The 16,128-nt window shown below is 44.6% G+C and overlaps 1 pseudogene; it reads left to right on the top strand.

The window, feature by feature from the left end:
• The first annotated feature begins 11,421 nt into the window (after nt 1–11,421).
• On the top strand, nt 11,422–11,539 carry LOC124723427 (annotated as a pseudogene).
• Nucleotides 11,540–16,128: the final 4,589 nt, after the last annotated feature.

Here is a 16,128-nt window from a genome sequence, read left to right as displayed (position 1 = left end):
CCGCCCGCGTGTCCAGATGCCTTAATAATCAACCCAAGAAAGATGCAAAATATAAACGATCACAGTAGTGCCAGGAGGCTTTTCACGAGTTAAAACATTATCTGAAGTCAGCTCCAATTCCGACGACCCATCAAAACGCCTTATTCTGCCAACTGGCATGTCTGATCTGGACATTCGGGCAGTTCTTTCTCACAAAAGCGACTATGGGCACAAACAACCCATTACATACGCATCAAAAACGTTCACTTCAGCGCATTACAATTATGTAAAAATCGAAAAACAAGTACTGGCTATCATCTATGGTATCCAAAAATTCGATATATTTCTTTATTACACAAAATTTAACCTCGTAAGGGACCGTACACCATTTATTTCCTTATCCTGTCCTAAGAATCGCCTTCCAGAAAAAAACGGAACAATGTCTCCAACATTGTTCCCTCTTCCTCAACAATTACAATTACTCAGTTCACTATTGGCTAACAGCACAACATGCTAACGCCAATGTCCCACCCAGGCCACTTATGGGACCAAATCCCACATTCGACTCTTGGTAAACACTGTGCTTCGAGGTGGACACATTGCAGGGTGGATATCTGGTGTTATCAGATGTGCCTGGAGACGATAAAAGTTCCTAGTGGACGCCAACGGCGCCACGCCGATATGAGACGCCAACCAGCTGCACCCACACTTAGTGCCTTCCTTCTTGAGACAATCACTACCACCCCTGAAGGTGACTCCAGCAACAGCAAACAGCACCACACCTCCGCTGCAAGCAGACGACACAGCGACACCAGCATCGAGATGGACAGCAAACCTTCAACTGGCCTGGCCACCTATTTCGCCCCCTACCAGTACGGCGATCACGAAACCGATCGGAACGCTTCCGTCCCTACACACCGATTAAAGTGGGGATTTTGCTACCTCTCTATCATCTGATATCGAGGTCGATACCCTGCGGTGTCCATTATCAAAGACACCTCCGGTAGCCGGTAGGAGGTGCCAGTGGGCTGTCACGTGGGCCTGGTAGCTGAAGTCAAGCTGGAGATAAAACCCAGCTGCTGGGTGGGTGAAAGACACATCGAACCGGGCTGCGCTAAAATCTTTACAACATTTACACTTCACTTTCATAACATGGCTGTTTACAAGATTTCCACTGGTCTACGTTGTGGATTGCTATGCTTCGGATTATTGACGAATTTGCTTGGCCCCGGACGATCTTGGAGTGTTCTACAATTCACGACGACCCAGCACGGACTGGAATTATGAACTATCGAGTGATTACAGTGTATCCATATTTTTTCTGTAATAAAGTGTGTGTCGCAACGTAGCGAAAGCAATGCGTTGGACAGTCTGCATTGATTCACTCACAAATCAGGCAGCTTCATGCACGGTGTGGTCGTGGGCACTCCAAACACGATAGCTCCTTTCTGTCATCCTTCCAAGTCTCCCCCCTACCTATCTTACAGCGCTGATTTCATTAAGCCAACTGGCATAAATATAACACTTCCTGCATGTCTTATGTCAATGGTGGAGGGTAACATGATCGTCTGATACAAGTTTTACGCCATCTACAGCGCTCCAAAGCGACTACTGTACTTTTTTAAGAAGGTGGCTAATATTTTGTCAGTCACAGGTTATCCTCTTTGTAATAGCAGCTAACCTACTTGCAACATCTAGTCATAATATCCTTCCCAAAGATACCTTTAGTGGGACGTCAGCAAATGTACTATACCTGACACGAAGCGATAACCTACTCTCCGCCAGATTTCCTATTAAAACCTCCTTCTAAACGCACAATATCTCATTACTGACAACGTTCTGCATCTATTTCCAAGCTCTAGGGCGATACCAAATTGTTTGCTGGTAAGCGGTGAAGGGTTTCACCCAAGGGATACAAAATAGCTCCTTTTTTTTTTCTTTATTGAATTTCAGTTCCCCATCTGGGGAAGGCTGGCAGCAGCATATGCGCTGTTCTTCAGCCAAAAGACAATAATGATACAACAGAAGACAGTTAAAATTACAAAGGAGAAAATATGGCAGACAAAAATATAAAAAAGGGGGAAATTAATGGACAAGAACAGGCCAAAAGGGGGTGACTGTAAAATGGGGACAAAAACCTTAAAAAGTATTGAGCACAAAAACCACATACTGGGACAAGTAAAAGAACACAAGTATGGCTGCAGCATAAAATGGATGTCGTAGCACATTATGTTCACTGACAGTAACACTGTATACAAGTCCAGCACACAATTAAAATCACAGCTCTCGACACACAGGAGAACAGCACCAAACACAACACTGATGTAGCACACTGATGATGGTGATGAGCAAAACACAGGATCTGCTAGGGGTATGGAGATGAGGGAGAAGGGAAGAAGGGAGGGAGGGAGGTAGAGGGGAGAGATGGATGAGGGCGTGACGAAGAGGGCTGGGGAGGGAAGGACATGGGAGGGACACAGTTGAGGAGGGGATGCAGGGACTCAGGGGGGAAAGGAGGAAAATCCGCTCTTGGAGAAGGAGGGGAGAAGAAAAGGGGAGGGGAGGCAACAAGGCCAGGTTACAGCTGGAAGGAAGGGTAGATGTCATGGCGAAGTTCAACATCCGGGAGGGGGAGGTGCTGGAAATTGCCCTGATGAAGGATATGGAGGGTGTCGCGGTGGAGAGAGGGAGGGATACAGACGCTGGCATAACAGAGGATTGTACAGATGGAGGATTTATGGGTGTGGAGGATGGTGGAAGGATGTAATCCCCATGTTCGGCCAGACAGGAGTTTCAGGAGGCGGGAATGGGCTTTCTGCTGGATGGGCAGGAGGTGAGGGGTCCAGGTGAGGTGACGGTTGAGGGTGACAAAATAGCTCATTTTGTTTTTTTTTTCCTTTATTGTAATTTGAAACACCTATACAGGCGGGCTGTCAGCAGCATAGTACGCTGCTCTTCAGCCTTAAGTGGAACAATAAACAGAACAGAGAGGTGATATATACAATACAAAAAACGGCGGGCAAAAAATGGAGATACAAAAAACAAGAAACAAGAAGCCGTTCACGTTGGACGAAAAAAACACTAGCACTTGGAGACACGGCGCACAAAACACGGAGAACGGCGATGGCACATGTGAACAGTTGAGCTGCAACTGCACGAAACACAAAACGATGCACACACGTTAAACACTGATGGTGATGATCTCCGGCGCGCGAATGTTCACTGAGCGTGTACGAGTCCGGGGACCTGCCAAGAGAGGAGGTGGAGGAGGAGGAAGGGGAAATGGGAGAGGGGAGAGCAGAGATGCCATGGGCAAAGGAGAGAGGGGGAGGGAGGAAGGGGGAGGGGAAGCCCGGGTGAGAGGGTAGGAGGGAGGGGGGAAAGGAAAGAGAAGGGAAGGGAAAAGGGGGGGAGGGAGGGTGCCTAAAGGAAAGGACACAGGAGGCGGGGGGGAAGATCAAAGTTGTTAGGAGGGGTAGATGCAGGGGAGGAGGACATCATCAGGCAGGGGGAGCTGGCGGAAGCCACCTTGGGAGAGGGTAAGGAGGGTTGAGAGATGGAGACTGGGTGCGACATGGGAATACAGGCGCGGCAGTGGGCGGGGGTGGGTGAGGATCGGGGAGACGAGCGGGTGAGGAGGGTCGAGTTTACGGGAGGTGTACAGGATCAAAATAGCTCATCCTCTCTTGCCAATATGAAGCAGCCAGTAACATAATACTGTACGAGTACAATGGTTATAACATTGAATCTACAGAACTTTTTCCATGGTACGTTAATTTAGATGAATGTACATTGTTAATAACAGCAATTCAGCATATTGGTTTTACTATATTTACAATTTAGATCTGTCTGAAGTCGCACAGGGATTAGTACCCTCTACATCCGTAACTGAACGGCAAGTCACACTAACTATCCATCTTGCTGACATTTGGTGGCGTCTATGAACTATCCAGCAGATAAGAGGAACCATATACCTCGTCGCAGTGATAAAATAAAGAGAAAAATAGTACAAAAGATAAAAACATTTAAATGAAATAAATTCTATTAGTCGCAGCATACAGCATGTGCCTCCTTGTGTTTTGTAAATATTTTTAAAGAAGGTTTTACCAGTCTGTCGTTACCTATGTGTTTTAAAGAATAGCAAAACAATTGGCTCACAAGGCATCTTTGTTTCTCCCCTCTCCCCCACCTCACCCTTCTTCCCCTCTTGGCAGGTCCCCGGACTCGCACACGCTCAGTGGACATTCGCGCGCCGGAGATCATCGCCATCAGTGTCTCGTGTGTGCCGTCGTGTTTAGTGTTCGGTGTTCACCGTCACACTCCATCGTTCACCTGTGCCATCGCCATCTTCAGTGTTAGCGCATCGTGACAACAGTTTGTAGTGTTGATTATCGTCGAGTGTGAACGGCTCCGTGTTTGTCTTTATATGTCTACTGTTTTATTACCCACCGTTATGTCACATTTGTGTATTCTTTCTGTTGTTTATTTATCTACTCTATGGCTGAAGAGCGGCGTAACGTGCTGCTGACAGCCTGCCTGTTTGTACGGGTTCGAAACTAACAATAAAGGAAAAAAAAAAGCTCACAAGGCGTGAATCTGGAATTTTTTACATCTTCTATGTTTACTGTTCAATGTAGCGATAAATCAGACAGCAACGTAAATAATTTACTTGTATTTTATTTTATGTTATTCCTATGAAGATTTGAAGCTTTTTAGTAGAGAATATAACTGCTTTTCTTTGAGTATTACATATTATGTAGTTCATATGGGGGGCACCATACAATCAACCGATTTAACATTTATGTCAATGATATGCCAGTCATCCCACACCACCACCTGGCTCACTACGCCGATGATACAGCGCACTATACAAGCGGCTGCAACACGGACCAGCTCACTGCTTGTCTCCAGCAGTGGGTGGACACGACAGTGACCTGGTGTCGTTCAAACATGATTGCTCTCAATGCCACCAAAACTATGGCAGTGTACTTCACCAAACGGCGACCAATCCACCACCACAACATCACTATTGCAGGCGTCTGGGTCCCATGGTCCCCTGATACCAAATATCGAGGTGTCCAGATGGATGAAAAACTGCTCTTCCATCGACATGTAGAATACATCACCCAAAAACGACAAAGCTGATAAAAGCGTTGTATCAATGTTCAACGGCAGGGAACTGAACCTAGTAACCAAGCTCCGACTGTACCGCATGGTTGCCCACCCTTCCCTCACATATGGCTCCACTGCGTGGGCCATTATAAGTGCTTCCTGAATGCAGACCCTCTAGCGCCTGCAAAATAAAGTGCTTCGGTGGAGCCTTCATGCCCCTCCCCTGCCAAGGGTAGCTACCCTCCGCGAGGAAACAAATATGGTAACTCTGAAGGCGTCCATTCGAGAGAAGACATGGCGTCTCTATAACAAAGTGGATGCCCTGTGCGACATGGTCACTGGCTTACAAAACTTTGGCACCACGAGTCCCTGGCTCTGGCACCAGCATCCTGTTCCTCTCACCGTCCTTGAGGAATCAGATTCAGAACATGGCAAACGATAGCCCTGTTACGGCCACTAATGAAGTGTCAGTCTTGATACGATCACTCGATATGTGTTGACCATCATACGACCACCACTGTCATTACCTATGTAGTTTTGATACCTGTTGTCCACCCTTCCCTCACATATGGCTCCACTGCGTGGGCCATGTTATGCCACAAGTTGTATCTTTTTATACCATCGACTGATTATGTAGTTCTTGTATTTTTTAGCATTGATAATGGCTAGGCGCTAGCTTAAATCTAGATTTGCTTAATAAAACCCGAAAGAAAAGGACGACTGATTGCTGTGCTCCATCAATTTGAACATGTAACTTACTTTCTGAAGCCCATGGGTATTACTTCCACCGCCGGAGGGTGTTATGGGACTTCAAGTGTGGCTGTGAATTCCTAAGGGACCAAACTGCTGAGTTCATCGGTCCCTAGACTTACACAGTACTTAAACTAACTTACACTAAGAACAACACGCACACCCATGCCCGAGGGAGGACTCGAACCTCCAGCGGGAGGGGCCGCACAATCCGTGACATGATACCTTAGAACAAGCGGCCACTCCGCGCGGATGGACTTCAAGTGCCACCGTCACACCTTCAACGTGCACTCCAATGATGTCATTGGAATGGCATCATTGCAGGATAGAACAAATTTACCCTTACACCAAGACAGTAAGACTGTGATACACTGGTGACGCTGTACCTCAATCTACCACAAAAAAGTCAAGCGATGTGTTCTCCGCAAAGCCTACCTTCATTATATAGAGTAGTTTTCAACGAATTGTGACAGAAGCCCGAACAAGAGTCGACTGGCGTACTAGGAGATGCAGTGATACTATGATATAGTGGTATGTAATCTATGTATAAGTGATGTAGGTTATGCCACAAGTTGTATCTTTTTATACCATCGACTGATTATGTAGTTCTTGTATTTTTTAGCATTGATAATGGCTAGGCGCTAGCTTAAATCTAGATTTGCTTAATAAAACCCGAAAGAAAAGGACGACTGATTGCTGTGCTCCATCAATTTGAACGTGTAACTTACTTTCTGAAGCCCATGGGTATTACTTCACTCAGAACACAGCGTCAGAAAATGAAGAAATAAAAGAAGGAAGGAACTGGAACTTCGATTGGCAGGGTCACATTTTATAACTCTACGTCGGAAATACCGAGTAGCTTAAAAATTTATTTTCGTCTCATGTGATTCGTCATTTGACAGGTTTCGTGTTAAAGAGTTAAACGTCGCAGAGCTGACTTCCTTCTCTGGTAGAGGATAATGACCTTTCTAGTCTACAGTTAGCATAAGACCCCTTGAACTTTGGATTCAAGCGAACAGTTTCAGCGTCGCGACTATCGCCGTTCGAATAAGTGAGCAACGCTTGACAGGATTGAGTTGGAAGTTTCTGTCGCTGATTAAATTCAAAGCGAGCTAACACTACATACACCAGTCTCTCATAATATGCTGAGGGTATTTTGCATACTTCGGAAAAGAGGAGTGATGTGGTATCGATCAAGAGGTGCAGTTAACGCGACAAACATTACGCCAAGAGAAAACTTCGAAAGAGAAAATAAACGTTAGAATTCTAGAAACGTTACCTAAAAAGTGTGGAAGTGGTAGCGAATAGGCATCCTACTCTCCTGTTGTTACACTGAATAGTGCGTATTCTGGAGGTGAAATACGGCTGTTTCGTGACAGTGTCCGCATATGAAATGTAATTTTTGCTGTTACAGATAAAACTAAAACCATTTTCATAATTTGCTTTTGCTGCTCTTGCATTAACCGTGTTTGCAGATAAAATTACTGGATATATGGTATGCCTGTTATGCAAAACCACTGCTTTTTCGTGTAGACCCAAAAATGTTTCAGCACCTTTGTGCCACAGTTTCTGGGTTTTCTTTACTCAAATCTGTAAAATGTGCAATTAAGCAATAATTAATCTACGAAAATTAGGCCAAAAAACAGTTTTTGTTTGTTGTTGACGTTATCACAATGTTACATTATAGAGTTATGCAGGACGCTGCGTACTTTATCGGGCACAGGTAGCTTGTCATCTGCCAGTAAATGATGTTAATGTGAATTTGGTTGTCACTTTAACACATCATTTTATATCTAAATGTAATTTTGTTGTACGCAGGAGAGCTTCTGTGAAGTTTGGGAGGTAGGAGACGAGGTACTGGCAGAAGTAAAGCTGTGAGGACGGGGTGTGAGTTCTGCTTGGATAGCTCAGTTGGTAGAGCGCTTGCCCGCGAAAGGCAAAGATCCCGAGTTCGAGTCCCGGTCCAGCACACAGTTTTAATCTGCCAGGAAGTTTCGAGGATATTTCGCCTTCATCAAACTCCTTAAGCTGCAGTCAGCATTTCACACTTTCATTCGCAGCCCCGACTCTGGACCAACACCGACTGCCTTTGCTGCTTTCGCAGCTCCTGTACCCGTTACACGTATCTTGGGCTCTGTTCTCTTTTGACTGGCTGTCTCATAAACAACCACAGCGACGAGCTCTCATTGGAGACTCAATTCCATGCTAACCAGCCCCCCCCCCCCCCCCCCCTCTTCTTGCTCCACGCAGATGAATTCCTTGTTACAACTGAGGCCTGACAACCGCAGCTTTTACAGTTAATTCGTAAGTAACACTCAGCAGCTGCCAAAATACTTCTCTCTGTGTTTTCAGAATGGCCCCGGACCTCCAAAAGCCGCTATAGTTCCATAACAAATCCCGGGGTCGCGTAGGCGTCGTGACAAAAGTTTCTGACATCGGTTTAACTTTGCTGTGTGCGGCGTTTGTTAGCTGCAGACACACCTCCGTTCCGCGTTTGCAAAATAGCCTCAGAGTTCCCAGGACTGCTGTGGCTACATAATAGTTCCAGGGGTTGCAAAGACGCCGTGGCAAACATTTCTGAGATCTCGTTAAATTTGTTGTGTCCAGCGCTCCCAGGGCCCTCTCCCGAGCGTGCGGCAAGCCACCCTCTCTCTCCCCCCGGAAACCGTTATTCAGAGTTATTCTCCTCGCGACCGAGGTAACAGGTTTCCCGACTTCTCCCTTTACATGTCGTTAGTGCCAGAAATATAAAAACCGCAAGTGCCATTCGTTGTAACAAGTGAAGTATCTGTCTCTTTCTGATCTTTGCATATGGAAGGAAATAAACTGCCATATACCAGTATACGAGTGGATATGATTAAAGTACAGCTACTTAAAGGGGTCCAGTGAGGTCTGTACTTATTTATTGGCAGCGTAACTCGGTAGATATTCTAATGCGTTAATATGGAACCGATTTAAGCAGAAAAAAGATAGTTCCAGTTTTGGATATCATGTTTACACCACTGGCCATTAAAACTGCTACACCAAGAAGAAATGCAGATGATAAACGGGTATTCATTGGACAAATATATTACACTAGAATTGACATGTGATTATCTTTGTCACGCAGTTTGGTGCATAGATCCAGAGAAATCAGTACTCAGAACTACCACCTCTGGCCGTAATAACGGCCTTGATATGCCTGGGAATTGAGTCAAACAGAGCTTGGATGGCGTGTACAGGTACAGCTGCCCATACAGCTTCAACACGATACCACAGTTCATCAAGAGTAGTGACTGGCGTATTGTGACAAGCCAATTGCTCGGCCACCATTAACCAGACGTTTTCAGTTGGTGAGAGATCTGGAGAATGTGCTGGCCAGGGCAGCAGTCGAACATTTTCTGTATCCAGAAAGGCCCGTACAGAATCTGCAACATGCGGTCGTGCATTATCCTGCTGAAATGTAGGGTTTCGCAGGGATCGAATGAAGGGTAGAGCCACGGGTCGTAACACAGCTGAAATGTAACGTCCACTGTTCAAGGTGCCGTCAATGCGAACAAGAGGTGACCGAGACGTGTAGCCAATGGCAGCCCATACCATAACGCCGGGTGATAAGCCAGTATGGCGATGACGAATGCACGCTTCCAATGTGCGTTCACCGCGATGTCGTCAAACACGGATGCGACCATCATGATGCTGTAAACAGTACCTGGATTCATCCGAAAAAATGACGTTTTGCCATTCGTGTAGCCAGCTTCGTCGTTGAGTACACCATCGCAGGCGCTCCTGTCATCAAAGTCGGAAACGTGATGGTACGCATTTCTCCTCCTTACACGAGGCATCACAACAACGTTTCACCTGGAAACGCCGGTCAACTGCTGCTTGTGTATGAGAAATCGGTTGGAAACTTTCCTCATGTCAGCACGTTGTAGGTGTCGCCACTTTGTGTGAATGCTCTGAAAAGCTAATCATTTGCATATCACAGCATCTTCTTCCTGTCGGTTAAATTTCGCGTCTGTGGCACGCCATCTTCGTGGTGTAACAATTTTAATGGCCAGTAGTGTAAATCTGGCGCTGTGAACTGAAGAATGACGTATTGAACTGTTTCCATATATAAAGAATTAAGAACGGAACGTGGGCAGAAAACATTGAACAAGTGAAAAAGGCATAATGCTGGTTTTATTATTAAGTGCCGCAGTCGAAATCGTCACCGCCTGCCGCTGTGACCGAGCGGTTCCAGGCGCTTCAGTCCGGAACCGCACTGGTGCTGCAGTCACAGGTTCGAATCCTGCCTCGGGCATGGATGTGTAAGATGTCCTTAGGTTGGTTAGGTTTAAGTAGTTCTAAATCTAGGGGACTGATGATCTCAGGTGTTACGTCCCATAGTGCTTAGAGCCATTTGAACCATTTTTTAAAATCGTCACCGTAGAAAGAAGTGAGGTAATTACTATATTCTTTGCCTAATTAAAACTGTTATATTCTTACAAGATGTGCATTGTTTCGGCAGATATCTGCTTTTAAAGCTACTTACTTTTTTATCCTCTGCCTCAAAAAGTAAAATTCGCATCTTTTCTTGAATATCTGATGAATTATGCTTGTCACCACCTCCTAATTTTGCCGGCCGCGGTGGCCGTGCGGTTCTACGCACTTCAGTCCGGTACCGCGTGACTGCTACGGTCGCAGGTTCGAATCCTGCCTCGGGCATGGATGTGTGTGATGTCCTTAGGTTAGTTATGTTTAAGTAGTTCTAAGTCTAGGCGACTGAGGACCTCAGATGTTGAGTCCCATAGTGCTCAGAGCCATTTGAACCATTTTTGAACCTCCTAATTTTACACAGTTGGTTCAATTTGAGCACCGGAGACGTTGACGAAATGCTGTAAAACGCCAGATTTGCACCTGCTTGCCAAAATTGGGACTATTTTTTTTCCGGCGTAAATCGGTTCTGCATTAGCGCATTGGCATATCTAACAGGTTTCACTGCCATACAATGATTACAACCCACAATGGACCTTCGTGAGTAGCTGAGCTTTAATTATAACCACCCGCGTAGGTGTCGACTTTTGAAAATCTTGGAGTATGTTCACCATGTTACACTCTGAAACTCATAATTATCCCCCGTATAATTATAGTAAATGTAAATGCTACAAAAGTAATTTAAAAAACATGATCACTCGTCTGAACAGAGGGAGACTGGAAAGTGCTGCTTCTGACAGTTGTTTTGCTGAGGAATTCGTTGATTAGAGGTTCCAGTTTCAGTTCCCTTGCGAGAGATCGGAATGGATGTTCAATAATGCTACATGATTTAACCGGTCTTGGTTCACGGTTGGTCTGGTGTAAGTTTTCAGTCTTCGAAGTGCAGTAAACGAACGTTCTGCAGTACTCGTGGGTACAGCTGTCTTTAAAAGAAGTCGCAATGATTTTACATATTCTGGTATCTTGTTCTTCAGAGCTACACCCTTGCCATCCTCTGTCCTACTCAAGTATTGCGCTACACTTTCTAAGTTATCTAGTGAACATTATGCTGTTTTACTACATCCAACAAACTATCTCTATGAAGAGTCAGTATTACACAGTCGAAATCGTCGCCGTGGAAATAAGTAAGTCAACGGCCATGCCGCAGTGGTAACACCGGTTCCCGTCAGATCACCGAAGTTAAGCGCTGTCGGGCTGGGGTAGCACTTGAATGGGTGACCATCCGGTCTGCCGAGCGGGGTGCACTCAGCCCTTGTGAGGGCAACTGAGGAGCCACTTGAATGAAAAGTAGCGGCCCCGGTCTCGTAAACTGACATACGGCCGGGAGAGAAGTGTACTGACCACATGCCCCTCCATATCCGCATCCAGTGACGCCTGTGGATGAGGATGACACGGCGGCCGGCCGGTACCGTTGGGCCTTCCATTGCATGTTCGGACGGAGAGAAAGAAGTAAGGTAATTACTATCTTCTTTGCCTAATTAAAACTGTTATATTTTGACAAGATGTGACATTGTTTCAGCAGATATCTGCTTTTAAAGCTGCTTACTTTTTGATCTTCCACCCCAAAAAATAAAATTCACAACTTTTCTTGAATATCTGATGAATTATGCTTGTCACCACCTCCTAATTTTAATGGCAATTCTCTAGGGCGTGAAACAGTGAGCACTCTTAACTGCAATGCATCAAACTTTTCTTTAGCATGTTCCCAAAGTGATTAAAATGTATCTGTATTTCTGGCTCCTGCTATTGAAGACAAACAGCATCTACAGAATTACGAACAAGGCGGAAATTCAATGAAACTTTTTGAAGTACTGCATTAAGTTTTTCTATACTTTCGATTACAAAAATTAGCATTTTGATGTGAAACAGAGTTTCAAATTTTTGCAGTCTTTACCTTTTGCACCAGCATCATTTCTTTCATCTTTCGTAACATTAATAAATGGCAAAAGAACTTCACAACAGAGACACAACACGCATGCACCATCTCATTGGACAGAACGGTCTTAAAACTTGACCTGCTTCATTGTCATGAGAATTTGAAAGCAATTGTTTAAGATGTCCGAATTTTACCTAGCCTCTTGGGGGTACCACGAATGAAATCAAATATTTGACAATTGACAGAATATCTCTTAATACTAGAATTCTGTTAAATGAGTCTTGAAAACTAAATTTAGGAATGAGAAAAGCAGTGAACGTAAATAGTCCTGGGTTCAATTTATTTTACTCGTGACTATAATCCCTGCAGACAACCGCTAACGTCTGTTGCGCCGCCATAGCATTGACCATGACAATTTTTCACAGAAATGGAGTATCCTAATAATATATCATTCACAAATTGAAACAGGGAATCTGAGTCCGTCAATGATATCTCATAATAAATACAAAACAACTCACGAACAGCAAAATTTTTGTCAACAGTACGAAAAAAAACAGACATTAGTTCTCTAAACGTGCATGTCCAAGGTGCGACAGCAGCTTGCGCCAGCGACAGGAACCCTCGCGACGAAAGGGGCAAACTGTTCGCGCATGCGCAGTTAGAGTTTGGGCTGCAACGCGCGACTGGTGTGGATGCCGTCACAGCGCCGCACCAGTGACCAGTGCGGCGACGGAAGTGTTCTACCTAGTGTTGTCGTATGATGCCTACGCAAAGAAAACTCCAACGAGACACTCACAGAAAGTAATGCTCTGTGAGTTAGTCTCACAGTATCACTGTGTTTAGATTTAAAGCTTCACAAGCACAAGGGCGCTTTGTTCAAGTACCGTCACAGTTGGAAAACTGCCTTTTGGTCGAAAAAATCCCTTACTTGCTCCAAAAGTTTTTCTGTTCAAGGGAGTGGAAATAGGTAGTAGGAAGTTTGTACACAAATGCGGACGGTACTTCTTCCATACTTCTGCTGATGTACTCTGTAGAGATTCGTAAACAAAACACACTACTGGCCATTAAAATTGCTACACCACAAAGATGACGTGCCACAGACGCGAAATTTAACCGACAGGAAGAAGATGCTGTGATATGCAAATGATTAGCTTTTCAGAGCATTCACACAAGGTTGGCGCCGGTGGTGACACCTACAACGTGCTGGCATGAGGAAAGTTTCCAACCGATTTCTCATACACACACAGCAGTTTAAACGTTGTTGTGATGCCTCGTGTAAGGAGGAGAAATGCGTACCATCACGTTTCCGACTGTGATAAAGGTCGGATTGTAGCCTATCGCGAGTGGGGTTTATCGTATCGCGACATTGCTGCTCGCGTTGGTCGAGATCCAATGACTGTTAGCAGAATGTGGAATCGGTGGTTTCAGGAGGGTAATACGGAACGCCGTGCTGGATCCCAACGGCCTCGTATCACTAGCAGTCGAGATGACAGGCATCTTATCCGCATGGCTGTAACAGATCGTGGAGCCACGCCCCGATCCCTGAGTCAACAGATGGGGACGTTTGCAAGACTACAACCATCTGCACGAACAGTTCGACGACGTTTGCAGCAGCATGGACTATCAGCTCGGAGACCATGGCTGCGGTTACCCTTGATGCTGCATCACAGACAGGAGCGCCTGCGATGGTATACTCAACGACGAACCTGGGTGCACGAATGGCAAAACGTCATTTTTTCGGATGAATCCAGGTTCTGTTTACAGCATCATGATGGTCGCATCCGTGTTTGGCGACAACGCGGTGAACGCATATTGGAAGCGTGTATTCGTCATCGTCATACTGGCGTACCACCCGGCGTGATGGTACGGGGTGCCATTGGTTACACGTCTTCGTCACCTCTTGTTCGCATTGACGGCACTTTGAACAGTGGACGTTACATTTCACATGTGTTACGACCCGTGGCTCTACCCTTCATTCGATACCTGCGAAACCCTACATTTCAGCAGGACAGTGCACGACCGCATGTTGCAGGTCCTGAATGGGCCTTTCTGGATACAGAAGATGTTCGACTACTGCCCTGGCCAGCACATTCTCCAGATCTCTCACCAACTGAAAACGTCTGGTCAATGGTGGCCGAGCAACTGGCTCGTAACAATACGCCAGTCACTACTCTTGTAGAACTGTGGTATCGTGTTGAAGCTGTATGGTCAGCTGTACCTGTACACGCCATCCAAGCTCTGTTTGACTCAATGCCCAGGCGTATCAAGGCCTTTATTACAGCGGGAGGTGGTTGTTCTGGGTACTGATGTCTCAGGATCTGTGCACCCAAATTGCGTGAAAATGTAATCACATGTCAGTTCTAGTATAATATATTTGTCCAATGAATACCCGTTTATCATCTGCATTTCTTCTTGGTGTGGCAATTTTAATGGCCAGTAGTGTATTAAAGATGGGAAAGTTTCTCCTGTAGCTGAAAACCTGAAAAAAAGGTAGTTAAGCTAGTACGCTCTTATTTTTAATAAGTCTATGTTTCGTGGCATTTAAAAGATATTTTCAAGAACATGTGGAGAAACGTTAGGGACTCATATCGTGGAAATAGAAGAGAAATAACGCTTGGAACAGTATCAAATGTCTCAGTGAAACCAAAGAAATGGGTTCTGTATGATCACTAGGTTTTCCTGGGTACAGTTCAACACGGAAGACAATAAGTAAATTTCTTGGTTTTAATCATAGAACTTCCATTTGCCAATACTTTCCACTTCTTTGGCTTTGAGAAAAGTAAATTTGTGCTGTTAAAGCGCTTGCAGGAAATTTGAGAACAGGATTAAATTTCGTTGAATCCCTAAAGTAACGGCATTTCAGTCAATGCTTTACATGGTGTTATTAGACATGTTAATTACGGGTTTTCAGTTAATTTTCACTGTTGTCGCTCTAATAATGGAATGTTTTACCGTTTCGTAACTGATGTAATAAGTCCTGTTTTCTGACTAAAATGTTTTCTTTCTCGAAAACTGCAGCTCCTACAGCTATGAAATTTTTACTGCTGTTTTATTACAGCGTAGAAATCATACAAATACGAACACTATAAAATCCTATTTTTCTGAATAAAATGCTACTATTCTCGAAAGCCGCTACTTCTACACCTACGAAAATTTTACTGCTGTTTCATTACAGCATAGAAATCATACAAATACTAGCTACTCATTTTGTCGTCTCTCAAACAAATTTTTCCCCGTTAAATTCGGTGGCAGAATCAGTCAATTTCGTTCCACGATAACTCCCGATTGGCAACAGTTAGACGCATTTTGATTGCTTATTCATTATAAAGAAGACACGGAGAAAACAAATGCGTGGTCAATGCATTCGTCTAAGTGTTGCCAGTCGGTAGTTATCGCGGAACGAAACTGACCACTTTTGCCACCGAATTCACAGGGGAAAATCATTTTAATATTTTATCCATTTTGGTTGGAGAACACTGCAGCTGTTTTCGTAAATTACGCTGTAGGAAATACTGCCAACAGCCACAAGTTTTCTTGAAATGATTTTATTATACCATTACCAGTTTCGGGCCTGAGTCCATTGTCAGATGGTAGCGTTGACTTCTTTTACATTTGTGTCATCCTGAAAAGTCCTCCTTTACATATTATAGGAGGGCTTTTCAGGATGACGCAATTGTAAAAGAAGTCAACGCTACCACATGACAATCGGTCAGGCCTGAAACCAGTATGGGTACCATAAAATCATTTCAAGAAAGCTTGGAGTACTTCTTACAGCGTAGTTTAAAAATAATCTTGTCTGAGAGGTAACCACATCAGTAGGAATTTTTTCCATGTTGTATTATTATTCTTGTGATTACTTTGACGTAATGAAGCGGCATTTAAAATTTAATAGCAGTATAACTAGCAATTTTAGAGAAAGAAAAAAGTTTAGAAGGAAAATAGGATTTTTTTAGCTCTGT

Source organism: Schistocerca piceifrons, chromosome X, assembly GCF_021461385.2.
Source record: "Schistocerca piceifrons isolate TAMUIC-IGC-003096 chromosome X, iqSchPice1.1, whole genome shotgun sequence".
Taxonomy (NCBI): domain Eukaryota; kingdom Metazoa; phylum Arthropoda; class Insecta; order Orthoptera; family Acrididae; genus Schistocerca; species Schistocerca piceifrons.
Note: the sequence above shows the minus strand (reverse complement) of the source record. Positions and strands in the feature narration are given on the sequence as shown.